Raw genomic sequence first — 18,599 nt, forward strand, 5'->3', positions numbered from 1 at the left:
ATAGTACTCTGAAAATTCTGAGCACTAGACATTGCCAGGTATTGTTAAGGTAAGTCAGCTACTTTGGGAGGCCAATTATCTCCTCCTAGCTCATATCTGCCAAGCCAAAAGTTCCCTATAGGAAAGCTCATTAGGGAAGAGGAATGAATAAGAATTAAGTGTCTCTCACTTTCTACCAAGGGAAATACATAATTCTGGAGAATCTTATTCTCTCAAAAATAGTATTCACTATCTTGTAACCAATGTCTCCCTTAAAACAAAAAAAGCTCTTCAGAGAGTTGCAGATGTGACATGAAATTACAAGCATCTCCATTTTGGAACCCATGCTGGTACAGATATAGCCTAAGACTACATCCTTTTTTTTTTTTTTTTAAGCCTACAGCACCTGCTATTTCCAGGTGGTCTCCCATCCAAGTACTAACCAGGCCAGACCCTGCTTAGCTTCTGAGATCAGGTGCGATCAGGCACATTCAGGGTGGTATGGCCATAGACAGACTGCATTGTTTTTAAGGCATTATTTCATATCGCTGAGGCTTTAAACATCACCTGGAACCCTATGAAGTCATGTGGTCCCAGTTCTGTATTTATATAATATGAAATGGCAGCTTTACATTTATTTCTGTGTAATTTCAACCGGTGATTTTGGTCCATTGACCAATTCTGTTGAAATCTTTACACATTCTCAGTCTGTCAACTAATACACTTACTATCGTCCTATAAAACATCCCTTCCAGATGTGCTGCCACTCCTCCCATGCCCCCTAGTTTCTATTTGAACACATATCTGTTCTTGTTTGCTAGACCATAAACTGTTTGAGGACAAGACTTATGTCTGTCTTGTTCACCACTGGATCCTGGCATTTAGCACAGGGCATGGCATGGTGTAGGAGCTCGATATGCTCTGAGTAAGTGGAAGCATAGAAGGAGTGGGGAAATGGGAATAGGATAAGGAGGGGAAGGGAAGGAAGACATTATAAATAGAGAAAGAAGAGAGAACAAGATAAGATCAAGGAACTGCAACTCATACAGTGTAGAATCTAAGATGCCTGAGCTGTAATTACGTTATTTAACTTCTCTGAGCCTCATGTTTTTATTTATAAAATATCATAACATCAACCTCAGAGGATTGTTGTGAGCATGAGCGGAGATGATGCTGCACAAACATCTGTTCTACAGGAGGTAGGACCCACTGAGGTTGACAGAACGCTTGGGATTCCTTCACTCCACTCCCAGGGTTGCCAGGATGATCAAGTGGCAAGATCCTGTGTCTCTGAGCCGTTTCGGGCTGCCGAAGGAAGTATCTGGGCCTTATGCTCGCTGCATTGCCCCTCTTTCCAAATGAATCACTTCATTAAAATGAAAGGTTTACTAAAACAGTCTGCCAGGTTAGGATGATTCATCCACCCCAGCTGTGGCCGTCATCAGAAAACCATGTGCATTCAGTACAGTTATCAAGCCTGAATAGCCACTAATTTGCAGAGCTTTTGGTCTCAGTGTCATTTATTTTTGTATTTTAAAAGAGGAAGTGCACAAGACATCATTATGTCAGTCCCACATAAGAGGCTGGTAGACTCTTAGTAAGTGGATGCACATGATTGCATTTCCAAAAGCTTCTCGTTTCATCAAAAGAAAATACACATGTCTAATTGGCTGTTTGTGTAAAGCATGGGCATATCTATATGTTGGGTTATTCCTTCCCTTGATGGTAAGCTATAATGAAATATATTTTTAATGTTAGATGGGAATTTTAAAAGCCTGCTCTCTGCAAACCTCAGATTTACCACCCTATTTAGCTTGTCAACTAAGGCTGCTCCTTACATTAAACGAATAACGTCTAATCCTGAACACAATTTGAAAGTAAATTCTCTTCCTTTTCAAAACAAACTAGCAAAACCTTACTTCTTCACACTGCTGGGAAAGCCTGAAAATCAAAATGGTGAGCTTTATTCATCCTGAAAGGCTAGAGATAAAAAATAGATATGAAAAATAATCATATATTAAATAAGATATTCCTATCATTACTACATTAAATATTTGCTACATGATAAATGGCCCTCTGTCACTAGAAAGGAAACATCATCATCTTCTAACTCAATTTATTCTGGTTATATATATGATGCATCTAGAATTGTGAGTAGCTTTTATAACTCAGAGGCTGCCCTTTATTTGGAACTCCCTGCCTTTAATCCCTCTCTGGTTGCTACACTGTACGTCTTGCCTATTTTTGACAATGTGGAGAGGAGAACTTGGTGAGGCTGGGATGGTCCAAGGGCTTCAAGAGGCTGCCCTGGGAGCAGTGATAACAGAGTGCTAGACATTCCATTTACAATACTGAAATAGCTGCACAACAGTCATCTGTCATTTGTATTTAACCACAATGAGTAACGGAGAAGATTTTCACTCTATGGGTTATATTCAGGCCCCTCCCTCCTGCATATTTTCAAATGGGCTAAACAACCAGTTTCAGCTTTGAACAGTTCTCACTTTATAAATAGAGATCTTTTAGATCCACACACACAGGGCTTCCAACATAATGTTGAAGCTGTCAGAGGAAAACCAATTTTGTCACTATCAATAGTATTGACCCAGCAGGTGTGTGTTTCACTTGAATTACGGGGGAATTGCTCGAAATCACACAATTGAAGACTGCATCCAGGAGAACGTTTGTTTAGACACTTTTCTAACTTTTCCCACATCAAATCGCTTAGCAAGATTTTTATCTGAAAGTACTTTTCCAATAAAATTGGATCCAATCCAAGTTGCAGAAGTTTTACAGTGGCGGTAGGTGGTATGATGAGGGCTGTAAAGGACGAAAATGTGTTGCCTTTACTCGAGAACGTTAGAGAGCTGGTGGGTTAAAGAAGACGCTGAGCACATCACCCGCCAAGCGAGCTTCCCTAAGTTACTGACCCTGGGCCCATGTCACAGATGATCTAGTAAATTTTCATTTTTTGATTATTTTAGGGACATATAAAAAGGTCACCACCAAACAATTTTCCCATAACACCCAGATCCTAGTATCATGTGGTATTTCCATGAATCAGAAAAAAGCCCTACCTTTATGCCTCCAGAACACCATGTGTGTTCTTTGCCTACCATCACCGTAGTCCTGCTAAAAGGATAGTTTTTATGGTCTCAAGGCAATGACTATGGATAGCTGGACTTCCTAAAAGACTTCTTAGACCTCAATAGAAAAAAAGGTGCTGTATTTCTCCTTCAAACATGGATTTATGGTGTGATATTCACTATTCTTGCCCTTGAGCTCAAATTCTGGCAATTAAGAATAGATATTAACATACAGACCATTTTCAAAAGTATATAACAGTATAAATGTGCCTGGAAAGAATATATGCAGTAAATATTTCATCCACGGAAAACACAATTATCCCAAACAACATAATTATCCATACAGAACTTAGGTCGGGCACTAAATGAAGGCTGCACCCACAACAAGGGCCCCAGCACTTATTTGTAAGATTAAGCAGGCTGTCGGGCTCTAGCTGAGCGCTGCCGGGCGCAGGGGACCTTCTTGTGAAGGCCAAGGCTGCCGGTCAGTGATCAGGGCAGGGCTGCCTTCCTGGCCACTCTGCTGACAGCTTTACAGCTGTGTGTGCCTCATGTGGCCTCTGAGACAACGATGACCCCCTTCAAGGTATGGGGTTGATTCTACTGATTTATGTCAAGGGTAACTCCAATCTATAAGCATATCATCAAAGCCTGAAATTGAACTTTCAAAACAGTATGAATCTAGAGATGTTACCTAGACTGAACGGGATAAAAATAAAGGCCTCTCTTGAATGGAAACAAATTTGATGAGCCATGAACAAAACATAAATGAAGGTTTTTCAACAGGCCTGCCACAGACCATGGGGGAACATGCTCTCCAGGTGTGCTGTCAGTTGGTGATCAAATTGTAAAACGTATTAGCGCTGCAATTGAATAGATACACCACTGGGATGCACAGTCTGTCACACATAGGGTGACCAGCCATCCCAGTTTGCCTGGAATGGTCCTCATTTTAATCCTGAAAGTCTAATGTCTCTAGAAACCATTGACTCTCAGACAAAGTGGGCTGGTTGGTCCCCAGCAGATGGACACTAGGCTGATGGGGGAGTGGGTGGCACAGCAGACTGAGGTCAGAGGCACAGCATGAGGTCAAGTCAGGTGCAAAGAGGACAATTTGTACACTTCACATGCTAGACACCTCAGCAGAGTGGATATGAGAAGGGGGAGTGAGGACAATAGGTTTAACAGTGCTAGAGAGAGAGCACGTGCATATGACAGAGGTGAGCACAGCCAGTTCTCATTATTACTGATTTGTTGAGTATTGTTTTAGGTCTCTCAGTCCCTTCACAGCTGTTGCCTATATTCTAGCATTTGAAAGTATTCTGTTGATACGGACAGGACACAGGGAAACACTGGGTACAACGGGGTGATTCCCTGGCAAAGGCTCTACCCTCAAGCCTGAAGACCTACAGCCCTAAGTGGAAACAGGCATTTCTGTTTTCACGTCCAAAAAGTTGCCTTTTGGCCTGCCATGCCTCCTATCCTGTACCCATATAAATCCTGAACCCCATGCTCCAGAAGCAGATGAGCAAGTAAGGAGACAAGCAAATGAACCGTGGAAGGACGTGGCAGAGAAAGAGAGAAGAAGAAGGACGTCTGAACGCGGATGGAAGTTTGGCTGGGGACGGTGGGAGACGAGTTTGGCTGCTGGACGGCCAGGCTCCAGGGCAAGATCATGTTCCCACTCTATCCCCTCTTCTGGCTCCCCATCCATTCCACTGAGAGCTACCTCCACCACTCAACAAAACTCCCGCATTCATCCTTCAAGTCTGAGTGTGACTTGATTCTTCTGGGACACTGGACAGGAGCTCAGGATACAGAAAGCTGTCACACTGGCCGTCTGCCCTTGTGAAAAGGCAGAGGGTCCACTGAGCTGGTGAACACTCGTGCCATCTGCAGATAGCAGGGCTAAAAGGGCACACTGTAACACATGCCCACTTGGGCTCCTGTACCTGTCCATCTGTGTGCTCCCCCTCCCCTCAGAGGTTTGATCAGCTGCAGGGACCAAACAGGTGAGCCACACCCTTGTGAGGGGGACCAGGGAATGCTCCCGTTTCACTGTGAATACAACAAAGTTGAAAGCCTCATACAGATGTGTAAGCTGATGTGTATCATTCATACTACTCGGAGGGACCCCAGTGTCACAATTCTTCTTGGCTTGTAAGAGATGGATAAATCCTCACCTTCAGGATGCTGATAAGGACTTTTCACTATTATTATCAAAGCTAAGAGAAATATTTATCCAGCTCCCCACTCTCTAAAGAGAACCACCCACAATTGGGGCCAAACTCCATCCTCCAGGGCCTGCACACCCTGTTGCTATCAACCATACCCCTGTCCACCCTGCCCCAGCCTAATAGATGGGGTGGTGAATAAGAAGAGAGGGTGTTCATAGTATAGTGAGCCTTGGGGGTAAGTTTCTTCATAGAGATGAGTCTACTCTTCTTATTACAAAGGCCACATCTAATGAGGCTGCTAGAAACAGAAAAAAAAATCAGGCTGAACCAGAGTAAGCTCAACAATGCCTGTTCCTCCCCAAAAAGCAAGGGTTGTGCATGAAAAGATCTCTGACCTTAACTTCCTCTCTGCCACACCCCTCCAGGGCAGGGAGGGGAGGGCTCACGGCAGACACAAAGCTTTGCTTGCAACTGTGCGGGGAAGAGATCTCTAGGAGTTCTACCGACTGTGAGTTGAGGAGCTAACACTAATTACTGGCCCTTCTGCGTATGTTTCCCCAAACTGACACGCATCATGATGGTCTACAGATAGTAGAAGACTCTTCATAAGCACCAAAGAAAGAGCTCATGTATGCAGGTCAGTTTTTATACCAAGTAAAAATAGAAAACATAAATATACACACCTAGTTGATTCTCTTTATCTGACCACTTTCCAAATGTGTTCATTAACGAAGCCTACTGAAATACTAAAGGAGCCAAGTAGACGCTCAACAATAAAAAAACGGATTCATCCTCAAAATGAATTTTCAAATGTGGCTTCATGGAGTCCTAAGTTCTGAACATGCCTTGAACCTATCACCAGCCCTGGGCTGTGACCACTCTGATGTGCAGAGTATTACAGGCCTGGGACCTAAGAAACGATCCCAGGTCAATGACGTGCATTTCATTGTCTGCACCCTCACTGGCTCAGCCTTCCTGAGAGGGCTCCTGCAGGTGCTGGTGGCTAAGAGGCTGTTCGTCCAGCTCTACAGTCAGCAGTGTTGCCATTGTGTCCGCCTCGCTTCCTCCCCTCTTGCAAATGATCACCGGGCACCCAGGCCCCACAGTTTTTACTTGTTCTGTAATTTACTCCTGTTCCTTCAGAATCCATCAGCACATCGACAGTTCGGCAGCTAGCAAACTATTCATCCCAAGTCCGCAATGCAGCACATTTTCTTCTCTAAAATTTTTTTGAAACATCTGCTTTTGTTTCCATGGTAATCACAGGGGTGTTTTTTTTCTTAATAGAACTTTGAACTGCTTTTAAATTCTGAACTGTTACTGCCTTTGCATTTAACAAACTGGAATCAGTTCAAAATGGCTGCAAAAACCCTTCCTAGTCAAGCTGAAAGGAGACAAGCATGTTAACAAACAAGACGGCAGAAACAAAAAAATGTTGACTTGTTGCTGCTAACCCCATGTGTAGGTGATGGGCAGGACAGATGAAGATTTCCATAAAGTATAATTTGTTTATATATTAAATTTTTAAAGTTGAAAGTAAACAGACAAGTTTCTGTATCTGAACCACAATGTCTGCAGTGGAAATAAAGAATAATTTAATCCTTATGCCAGATCTCAAAGGTATTTTGAAGAAAAAAATGGTAGTCCTTAGAGTCTCGCTACATACAGATACAAAAGCTACAAATTGACACTAAGTTTCTTTTCAAGAAGATAGGCAGAGCAAATTAAGCCCTAACCAAAATAGGAAAAGTTCCCAGACATAAAGTTAACATATTCAGTGGTTAAACTTATTGACTGGAAGTGATCATGACTATATAATTAGAGATGTTCAATTAAGGCCATTTGACATATAGAACTGGAAAAAAGGTGCAAAGTCTGACCTGCAGATGGAGATCTGGTAACCATCCACGTAAATTTGGTAACAGGACCATGAATGGGAATTAAACCTTGGGGAACACCGAGCTGGGTGGAGGAATAAGAGCCACTAGCAAAGTCGGTAAAAACAGTCAAGAGAAGCAGAGAAATGAGATACTAGTGAGGTCAAGGCAGGAAGACAAGTAGGAGGGGTCAGCAACTCTGAAAGACTTTTTCTCATTTGATGTCCCATGTACTGAATGCCAAGCATGGTATTTAAAGGTGTATCTATATCTGTACCTGGATCTTTACCTATCTTTCTAGGAATTACAGGGACATAGAGGGAATATGAATGATACCACAGCAGCTGCCTTGGAGCCCTGGAGCCCAAAGACACTGAGATGGATATATCTAAGGAGAGGAGGAGAAGGCGGCAGGCAGATATGAAAAAAAAGTGTGGATTCCCATTAAAAAGGGATTTGTAAGCAATTTACAGAAATATAATCTACAAGCCTCAGGAATTATTTTGCCCTTACTTTTTAAGAATTGGGATTATTACACTCATAATGAGAGTCATAAATAATGAACAAGAAGGAGGTTGGTTATTATTGTTTGTTTAGTGTTACCAGCCTTTTTAATTCCACACAAGAGGGTAATAGAAACAAAGCCGTGTGGCTACCTTGCAGTTTGAACATTTCTGGGAATTTGCATTTAACAAGAAAAGATCATTACTGTAAATATATTTTCCAATTTGTAACAGCTGAGACTCATAAATGGAGATTATACGGCACATAACAAGTGACAGGTTATCAGTATGTGTTGGCAAGAGCCCTTTGGCTATTAAAAGATAATTAAAACTCACTAGAATCTTCCAGCTGCTTCATTTAGTCATTTTGTTTTATATGAATGTGATAAGGCTCTGATGCATTTTAAATGGACAGCTCCTCTTTTTATCAGCTTCTTGGGTTAAGCCAGTGAGAGTCCCCTCATTTGCAAATCTCCTTCTAGCTACACAATTTACACAAAGCATCTTCCTCTGGCTCTATCCTCAATGATTCTGGTTGCCATGGAGAATTGGGGGTCATCTTTTATCTGGCATAGTTAAAGCAAGCAATTGCCCACCCATATTATGCGATTGGAGTGAATGCTTCCATAACCATTTTCCTTAAAAAATAATAGATGTGCTAGAGAGCAGTTGTTCTGTGTTCTCAACAGAGAGTGAAAAAGAACAGGTTTCAATTGGATTTCGATTAAACTTAGAAATAGTTTAATGGCTATGAAGACCAGAAACACATTATCACAAGACACCATGCAATCGTCAATGCTGGAGATTAGAAAGAAAGAAAAAAAGAATGGCCTTTTCAGTGTGTATTGTTTACATGCTCTCTGGCTGGAAGGCACTCGGATGGATTACAAAACATTTCAGGCTATTTCTAAATGCAGAGTAGTGGAATATTTCCGAGAACCATTCTTGCAATTATTTTCAATTAAATCTTTATGTGTAGTTTTTCTTACACAAGGACTAAACAGAGCCATATACCCTTTTATGGTCACGCTGATTTGGAGAAGGATGACAAGGATCAGCGTGAGGGAATTCTGCGATGCACAGTCAGTTCTGGAGCCACAGTGACCTACCCGGGCGTTTGCTTCCATACAGAAAGCAAGGTTTCTCCTTGATTTGCTCTTCCTAAAACATACCACGCTCGCTCACTCTGCTTGACTTCAGCACATGAGATCTTTTTCTTGTAAGTGTCTTTCTGTTCTTCGAGTTTCACACCACACTGTTGACTGCTGGAAAACAACATCCTTTGTTCTATCTTTGCTGCGCTGTCTCCTTCAGAAGTCAGCAGGAACATTGCCTAATCTTGGAAGCCTTCCCTAGGCATTAAGTGTGGACTCTGGAGCTCCTCTTGCACTTGCACTGATGCCTACCCTTGTACTTCTGTCCTGTACTGTCATTATCTCTCTACCTCCTTCCCTTCCTCCCCTGACTCCGCTAGAATGGAAGCTCCTGGACGGCAGGCCCACATCTTGTCTTGCCGAGCTTCTAATAGGTGCTGAATGAATGTTGAATAAATGCGGGAATGGATGAGAAAAATTATCTTTTGAGAAACAAACTGGTAAGATTTCTATGGTCCTTACTTTCATAGGGACTAACAGTATCTTTTTTCTGAGATTTTGATAGAAATTAAAAATTAATAGAGAAGCATATATCAATAAGGAGGATACTGGGCAAGAATGTTCACAGGAATAAAAAGGACTTCTTCAAAATGGGGCTCTCAGCAATGCCTCCGCTCCTAAACTTCACACTGGCTTTGGTGTCAGTTCCCATAATCTGATGCAATCTCAACCCCAGGTAGGGGATGCTTCCTTTCTTTTTACATTGCTGGACTCCATCACATCTACACACCTGTCATGCAAAGAGAGCACTGAAAGTGGTTTGTGCATTCTTATTAGGTCTCAAAAGATCAAGGGCAAAGGAATCCTCTGTTCATGGCTCATTTGGGCCTAGGAAATCGCCAATAAGTGATAACACCCTTGCTTGAGTTTAAAAATCATTACCAATATTCCAAATTTAACCTGAACTGAAAACAAATTTAAAACTTGATTCATATCTATTTTTGCAGGCCCTTCCTAGGCAATGATGACCTTCCAGATCAATATGGTTTGGCTGTGTCCCCACCCAAATCTCATGTTGAACTATAACTCCTATAATTCCCACATATAATTCCCACATGTCCTTGGAGGGACCTGGTGGAGGTAACTGAATCATGGGGCGAGTCTTCCCCCATACTGTTCTCATGGTAGTGAATAAGTCTAACAAGATCTGATGGCTTTATAAATGAGTTTCCCTGCACAAGCTCTCTCTTGCCTGCTACCATGTAAGACATGTCTTGCCTCCCCTTCACCTTCCACCATGATCATGAGGCCTTCTCAGCCATGTGGAACTGTGAGTTAATTAAACCTTTTCCCTTTATAAATTACTCAGTCTTGTGTATGTCTTTATTAGCAGCATGAGGCTGGACTAATACACAGATATTCCCTTCTCCAATCCCACCTTCTCTCAAAGTTCATCTTAAATGCATCAGCTTTTTATTCTACAGTAAATGCTACTCCAGCCTTACTAATACTGGCTTTATTCTAAAGAGCCTGCAAAGGCTTCTTAGCATTAGAAGGAAAGTAAACAGTTTTTGATCTTTGGTTTTAAGAAATAAAGTTACTCTGTGGACCTATAACGCTTCCTGGCTTTGCACCTTTCTATCTTTAAAACAACAGCTTTCAACCATAAAGTCGTGGGCACACCAGCGTGAGGCGTGTAGCAAGCGTTACTAACAAGACTGCCAAAACCCCGTTCACCAAATACTTAGAAATTAGGCAGTTCTCGGCCAGGCGCGGTGGCTCTCCCCTGTAATCCCAGCATGTTGGGAGGCCAAGGTGGGAAGATCACTTGCAGTCAGGAGTTCAAGACCAGCCTGGCCAATGTGGAGAAACCTCATCCCTACTAAAAATACAAAAATTGGCCGGACATGGTAGTGCATGCTTGCAATTCCAGCTATTCAGGACGCTAAGGCAGGAGAATTGCTTGAACCCAGGAGGTGGAGGTGGCAGTGAACCAAGATTGTGCCATTGCACTCCAGCCTGGGTGACAGAGTGAGTCTTCATCTCAAAAAATAAAAATTAAAAAAATTAAGACAGTTAAAATATCTCATATAATTATCTCATAACAATCCTTTGAGGCAGGATGTATTAGTCTAATTTCTACAAAGAACCTGAGGCACTATGGGATTAGATAACTGGTCCATGGTCAAACATCTAGGCCTGGCAGAGCCTGGGTTTTAACCCAGGTCTTTCTAGCTTCCAGCCAGTGTTCTTCATGATTACATCAAACTGCCTCCCATATAGTTAAAACGTAAAAATAATTTTAAATATACATTTGCCATAGATTCAAAACCACCCCTTATCATAGCATCTTTCACACTTATTTGTGATGAAAGAGGAAGGGGTGGATTTCCAGCTGGTGGTCTGGGAGCTGTGCTGGCCGTAGCTCGCAGTGGGCAGCCATTGCCAATGCTGCTTCCACAGTGGAGGCAGGTCTATTTCAGTTTCATTTTACTGCCCTCCACATTTTATGGGGGAGGTCATCAAATCCTAAGCCCAAGGAAGTGTAAATATCCACTTTTATCTGTTATTGTGAACACAGGTTCAAAACTGTGACTTCAAAGCATGGTAGACACTTTCTTGAGACAGAGGCTGGCCACTGTCCAAGCTCAGGGCTCACTCAGCCCTTTGAACCGCTATTACCCCCCAATCCATTCATTCAGATCCTTTCATGTATCTGTTTTGTACATCAACTAATATCCAGATATTAGGACTTCTTTTATCTACATTTGAAACCAAAATTTACCATACCAAAATATTTACATAAAAGAATTCATAAATTTGATTTTGAAACTCTCTGTAGTGTAATAACTTGATAAACAGGATTCTTTTCCCCTTGAAAACATAAGTACTTCCTGAATAAATGGAGAATCAGACCCTTCAGGAAGTCTAATAACTTGAAGAAGAGTTAAGACTTCTTCCTCTGAACTCCTAAGCCACGTCCTTCCCATCTTTATTAGAGGGCATTCCTGGTGTAATTATTCAGATTCATGCCTGTCTTCTCGCCAAGTCCCTATCGGGCAATAACTATGATCTACTCATCTCTCAATTTACAATCTCCAAAGAAGACTCTGGTACACGGAAGGCATTTAAGAGACTTTTGTTAAAAGATTGAACAAAGGAATGAATTCATTTATATCTGTCTGGGGATCGTTATTTTTATCTAGATCAATGGTTCTCAATTGGGGGGATTTTTGCTCCCCTGAGAACACAGGGCAATGTCTGGAGACATGCTTGGTTTTCACAGCTTGGGAGGTTGGATCTCTTCTGGTATTCAGAGGTAAAAACTATGGATGCCATTTAGCATCCTACAACACATAGGATAGCCCCACGAAAAAGAATTACCTGACCCCCAAATGTCGATAGTGGGGAGATTGAGAAACGCCAATTTAGATAGAGAGTATCTACAAAAATTCCATTGGCAGGCAAGAGATCTCAGATATAAGCCAGCTCTCCTTTTAGAAAAAAAACGCTGTGGCACCCACTCATATCATTTATAGAAACTATTTCACGGAAACATAAACCAAATTGGAGATCCCAGGTGGTCATTTTCATCTCACAGCTCATTTTTGTTCTCCCAGCATAAGCCTCAACTAGATAACATCTTTGGACTCTCAGAGGTCAGCATTTATGCGCTGACCCATAGCCCAGAATAACCCAAAGAACGAGACTTTCATTCAATAACAGTGGCATTATTTTTTATTGTGGGTCATGGCTCATAATATGCAATTCAGCTCAAAGGGAAAGATACAAAACATTTGAGATGACTGGCAGGAGAAAACTCTAAAAATTCTCCAGCACAAAAGGGGATTAAAATGTCACAGGAAATTTTTTTCTTGAAAATGGAAAGGCTTATGAATGCTTCATTCTTTCCAGAACAGTTAAAACACTGTATGCACGGGCTGCTTGGGATCGGAAGGCAGGGCAGCCTGTTCCTTTTGTTCTGTTGCTCAACCCTAGAAGGCTTCCCCTGTTGAACTCGAGCCCAGGAGCAGTGAGAAGTTGGGGGAGGAAGATGCTTCATCTAAGTGAACAATCTGGATTGTATTCATCCTCCCTCTTAGAAATGAAGAGAGACTGCCTTAAGCTGGGAAGCAAAACAGACTGAGCAGGCACAGCCAAGTCTTTCACTGAAGATAACATTTGCCTGACATTTTAACTGTCATCTATTACCCGAAGACTCATTTATCCAAGGCCAAATGAAGCCAGCTCTTGCACTGACATGGAATCCAAAGTGATGAATACATCTATCAGAAAGGATGACTGCCGCGACACATGCTGCATCAGGTGGCATGAATCAGGTGTCAATGGGAAGCTGGGCCCTGCCTACCTGCCAGGGGCCTGCCTCTGCGAGAAGCTCAGTCCCGTTACTCTCCAGCCACCAGTGAGTAGGGGGACCTCGCACAAAGGTGGCAGCCCTGTGCTGCAGCTGTACTTTTCAGCCTGCCTGTTAGACATGATGGGGGCTCTAAAGGGGTAATGAGTGTTTCTTTCCTGACAATCTGCATATGATTCAAGCTTTCTGGGGTTTAAATTAATTTCCTATTTGGCATGTTTGCAGGAGGAGAAAACAATTATCTCCAAAATTACAAGTAATTAGCTGTTCGCTTATTGTTGTGGGATAAGATCTTACTTCCCTCCCACACCACACACACACCACACACACCACACACACACACACACACACACACACACACACACACCCCTATGCTCTAGCTTTTCAGTTGTTATTCACAAGTCTCAATCTCAGAGGTTAGAGTCCAGTTCCCACCCAGGCCTTACCGAAATCTTCACTCTGCTCACGTGAGCCCTGCCTCTGGCTCCTAATGAGTAAAGAAAACTGCAGGAGCACAATGTCCACCCCAGTGACTTCTGCTCATTATATGGGTGTGGTGGATGCCCAGAATGCCAGAAAAGCAAGAAAACCCACTACCCCCTCCACGTCCTCTCTCTATAGGCAGGTGGCAAGGCCAGCTCAAGTACCATAGGAAATAAAGACATAAAACTGAGGCTCCCACGATGAGAGTCTGCATTCTGGCTTCATCATTTACTAGTTGTAGAGCCTTAAGCAAGTCATTCAGCTTCTCTGAACCCGTTTTCTCGTTTTGTAGAAGGATTATAACCGCCCCCCACCCACCGCCCCGTAAAGTAGCGTTTCTCAACAGTGGCACTATTTTGGGCCAGATAATTCTTTGGTGTGGTGGGGGGCATCCTGTACACTATAGGAAGTTCAGCAGCATCACTGACTATTGCCCACTAGATGCCAGCAGCACTTACCCCCGAGTTGAGATCATCAAAAGTATCTCCAGATACTACCAAATGTTCCCTGGAGGGCAAAGCTGCACCTGTTTGCAAGCCTCTGCTGTAAAGGAGCCCCCTGTCCTTTAAATGTTTAATAAAACATCACCCAGAAACTTTAATTCTACCCCCAAGGATTCAGGAGCAGCAAAGTAAACAGCTATAAGTGAAATCAGAGAACTTTTAGCAGAAAACCAGGTTTTGGATAAAATTGAGTACCAATTGGCTTTGCTTAGAAACCCTGGATTTTGTTTTAATCTTGGGAAGGGAGTAGGAGTATGTTCTTCTTTCCTGTTTCATGGGGTTGTGGGGGCTTAAATGAGCGAACGTATTTGAAACTTCACAGAATGATGCCTGCAACTATTCACACAGTCACAACCAAAGAATTAGTGCAATGCAGCTGGCATATGCGGAATGTCACCCAGGCACTCTCTTCATGTTGGGGACAAAAGAACATCACGTGATAATTCTAGTTGCAGCATTCAGTCAAATAAATCAGTTAGGTGCCAGCCACATCCCAGAAAAAAAATGACAGAAACCCAGCACTACTGAATTTGTCCAACATATCTATTTTTACATCTGCAAATTCTTTGACTCTCCTCCCATCGAGTAATGGGTCTGCTCTTCTTGAACCTGAGCACAGCTTTACGTTGACTAAAAGAATACAGAAAAAGTGACATGAGGCAACTTTCAAGGCTGTATCATAAAAAGTCACACACTTTTGTCTTGCTCACTCTTGAGATACAGTTTCCATATAGGGAAGAAGGAAACCTGGGCAACCACATGGACACATGTAGATGTGCCAGCCCAGCTGCCAGTCTCACTGAGGTCCTGATCGAGAGGCAGCATCCACTGCCAGTCATGCAAGTCCTCAAGGCTTTGGATGCTCCCGAGCCCAGTCACTGAGTCAGGTACAGCCTGCAGGTCTTTCCAGCCCATGTCACAGTCAACACGGAGCAGTGACAAGCCATCTCCACTGTGTCTCTTCCAAACTCCTGACCCACAGAATCCATGAGCACAATAACATGTTTGTTTAATGCCGCTAAGTTTGGAGCTGTTTGTTACATAGCAACAGTCATGGAACACACTTCCATGAAGTTCAACCACTAATTGCCCAAACAACATGCCTTCTGGGGGACTCGGGTCCTGTTGGTTTAGCTCAGCTGGTGATAATGTCAGAAACAGCCAGGAAATGAGTCTATCATTGGCATGGAGAGGCAATTAGGATCATGTATTTTATCAGTGGAGTCCAGAGGTCTTTCTTGACACATAGAAGGGATTGCAGAGGTTATGACCTCTTCCATGCCACCCATGAACAGAACAGCTTGATCAGCAGGAAGGAGAGAATTGCATTTACATATAAATGTGGGACAAGAACACTAAGTGAGCCTTCAAAGAAGAAGGCACCCTTGAGAAGCCTGGAAACTTCTGGAGCTGGTTATGGGTCAGGAGCAGCCGGTTCTAGAGAACAACCTGACATTGACCCAGAGGCCGGGCAGTGACCTCTCTAGTTCTTGCACGTTGGGAGAAGTCACAGGAATGGCTGTGACCATGACCTGCCAAGGAGAGAGTCTTTGCTGACTCAACAAAAACCTCTGCCCATCTTGACCCATAGAGACAACTCGTCCTGATGAAGAAGAATAGAATTGGCCTGCATTTGAGGGAAATGGTGAAACACTGCTTTCCAAACAGGACTCAAGAGACTAGAGTGTGCTGAGAGAATAGTGGAATGTGTTAAGGGGCGCTAAGGAGCTGAGAGATCATTCAGGGTCATCTGTGCATTTTCAGAGTAAGCCAGTTCTCCGAAGTGGCTTCTTCCTCCTTGAAGCACACAAACTCTGTTCCCTGAAGCTTCCTTACTCACTTCATTTAATTTGGATTTAACCTGCAGCTAGATTCAGAATCCGAACTACAATTCAGGTAGAGAAGTTAAACTCTATATTAATAGCTCATATAAAGTACTCTAATATATGAGTACTTTTTATTCAGTATCAGTGGGGCAGCTGCCTGAGGCAATTTCCTGCTTCATTAAATATTTAAAATCTTTACTTCTCGAAGAGCTCACATTTGAAAATCTCCTTCTTGATAAGATGCTGACTGGCTACTTAAGAATTTGGTGTAAACAACATGAACAGGTGTCCTCTAGGGACATTTGTTTATTGAGTTTCTTTACAGATTAATCCTGGGGTTTACAGCTATTTCAGACATGTCCCAATTTAACTAGTATTTCGGTTTATTCACATTTCTAAAATCAGGAACTAAATTATGTTGTATTGGGGCACATTTTACTCCAAGAACTATAAAACATGAAATAGTTCAAGCTAACTACAATGTTAGCAGTTTAAAATTCAAATCTCCTTACCACTCATATTAAATTCATTCAATGTTAGTAGTTACTGTGTTTATCCCTCATCCATACGTGTTTAGTCATGCCAAAAGCAGGAAGAAAATGTATACAGTTCCTGTGAAATTTCTGTTGTAAGGTGACCCAGACTTCACTAAGAATTACTGGTTACACAAATCACTGAAGAGGTGTCTTGAAGTAGAATAAAAATCTCAAGCAGAAGGTACAGTAATAAATTCAAAGTAATGGGTTCTTATCATAGGGAGTAGGGAGAGAACATGAAGAGATATGTTACGAATTGTAAACATAAAAATTTTGTAAGGCATATAAATATATTCCATCCTGAAAAGTTATGGAGCTATCGTCTGTATTTATAATTTATTTATCACCATAGTTAAGATCCTCACTCCTCATGGTATTTTTCTGAGCAGTCACTGCAAGTGCAGCCGCAGCAGAAGCAACAACCACTCTAAGGAGAAGCCAGGAGCTGTGGAAGAACACAGACAGCAACAGACAGCCGCGGGTTCACTTCCTGGCTCTGCTAGGTATTTGTGTTTAACTGGAACAAGTGACTTTAACCTCTCTGGGTTTCCATTTCTTACTCTTTAAAATGGGAACATCAATGGTACTTCCTCTTCTGAAGATTATATGATGTAATTATTGATCAGGTTTAGACAGGGCCTGCACAAAATACATGTTTAACCATGATGACTACCTCTCTACATTCAGCCTGGCCACTTCAAACCCATGTTTATTTATTCATCTTTCTATGCTGCTCTTTTTATCCTATTACTTCCCTACTTGAAAGCCCTCAGGAGCTCCCTATTACTGATCAAATAAATTTCAAACTCACTGTGGTCTGACCTCAAACGTTTTTTCCAACCTTACCATCTGTATTTCCTATAACCTCCACAAGTCACTGAATTTGGACTACATTCTTAATCGCTTAACTCATACTTTTCAACTCATTCTGTTGCCCTGCTTAGCACAACCCTCTGAGATTTCTGCCCAGTGGAAACACAGCTTCTTCCCACAGCTCATGCCGACTGGTCTTCCCTCTTTACCTTACCACTCTGTTGCCTACACATACTTCTGCATATGTTTTGACAGCCTATTAGTCACTGAGCAATATGCTCCCTTGAATTGTCAATATTTATGACAGTTTATATGTCTTACCACACTTAATTGTAATCTCCTTGAGGGCAGTGATCCCATTTTATATAATTTTTGCATCATACTCAATCCCAGAAAAGATCTTGCACACAATCGGCTTTGAACAAATATTTGTTGAGGCATTGACTACGCTAGGTTTTCCAATAGAAGAGATGATGCAGAAAAAGTGATCTCTGTTTCTAAAATGTAGTCTCTCTTTAATATTTGTGATAAGTTACTGCTATGTTACTAAAGTTGTATTCGTAAGAAATTTACCACTATCTTATCATAATACTTCCAGGAGGAACACAAACTCGAGTGCAGTGGTGGCAGCACACAGCTAAACTCTCTGTAGAGGATGGGCCCTGGTTTTTCAAGGACAGTTCACTTTCACAGAAGAGAGAGGGTTCCATGTTCCCAGACTGAAACCCACCTATCCAAATTCGAAGGAAGACACTTAAAAGGGCAAAAACTGATGATGCTGAAACCTCACAATTCCTCAGACAAGTAATAAGAAACCCTCCCTCAACCCTCCAGTAACAACAGGCATGGACACCTTCTGAAAAAGGGACAGAAGCTGAAGCAATGGAACAAAAAACCCTAAAACACCAACAACCAACAATAACCCAACAGCTATTGCTAAAACTGAAACCCTTCCATTGTGCCCCCATTGCTTCTACACAGACATCCATCCCTGCACCTATGACGTTCCTCCGAGCCTGTTTAAGGTCCACTCATCAAACTCGGGTGTGATTGTATTTGAATGTGTTGTTATATCCTGAGGACCCAAGAGCACCGGACACAGAGTAGCTATTTTACAAACAATCTTGTGAGTGAGCGAGTGAGTGAATGACTATGTTCCCCTATGCAGAAATAGAAAGGCAACAAACACGCTTCATTTTCTGTAAGCCAGTGGGGTTACAACAAATTCAAGATCCAGTGTTTTGAGTCTAGCAAAACAGTTAGATCAGGGCTGTCTTTGAAAAGAAGCCGAGGGGAGTCTAGGCATGGAAGAGACGTTGTCCCTGCTGCTGTGCCATCTCTCTCCGT

General features: G+C 42.3%; 1 protein-coding gene and 1 pseudogene across 5 annotated transcripts in view; both read right to left on the minus strand.

Moving 5' to 3' along the window:
- STARD13 (StAR related lipid transfer domain containing 13) overlaps positions 1-18,599 on the minus strand; it is a 251,605-nt gene that overhangs the window by 149,613 nt on the left and 83,393 nt on the right. The gene's annotated exons all lie outside the window — the stretch shown is intronic.
- LOC119472609 lies at positions 374-492 on the minus strand (annotated as a pseudogene).

The sequence above is a fragment of the Cebus imitator genome, unplaced genomic scaffold (genome assembly GCF_001604975.1).
Source record: "Cebus imitator isolate Cc_AM_T3 unplaced genomic scaffold, Cebus_imitator-1.0 Scaffold108, whole genome shotgun sequence".
In the NCBI taxonomy this organism is placed as follows: domain Eukaryota; kingdom Metazoa; phylum Chordata; class Mammalia; order Primates; family Cebidae; genus Cebus; species Cebus imitator.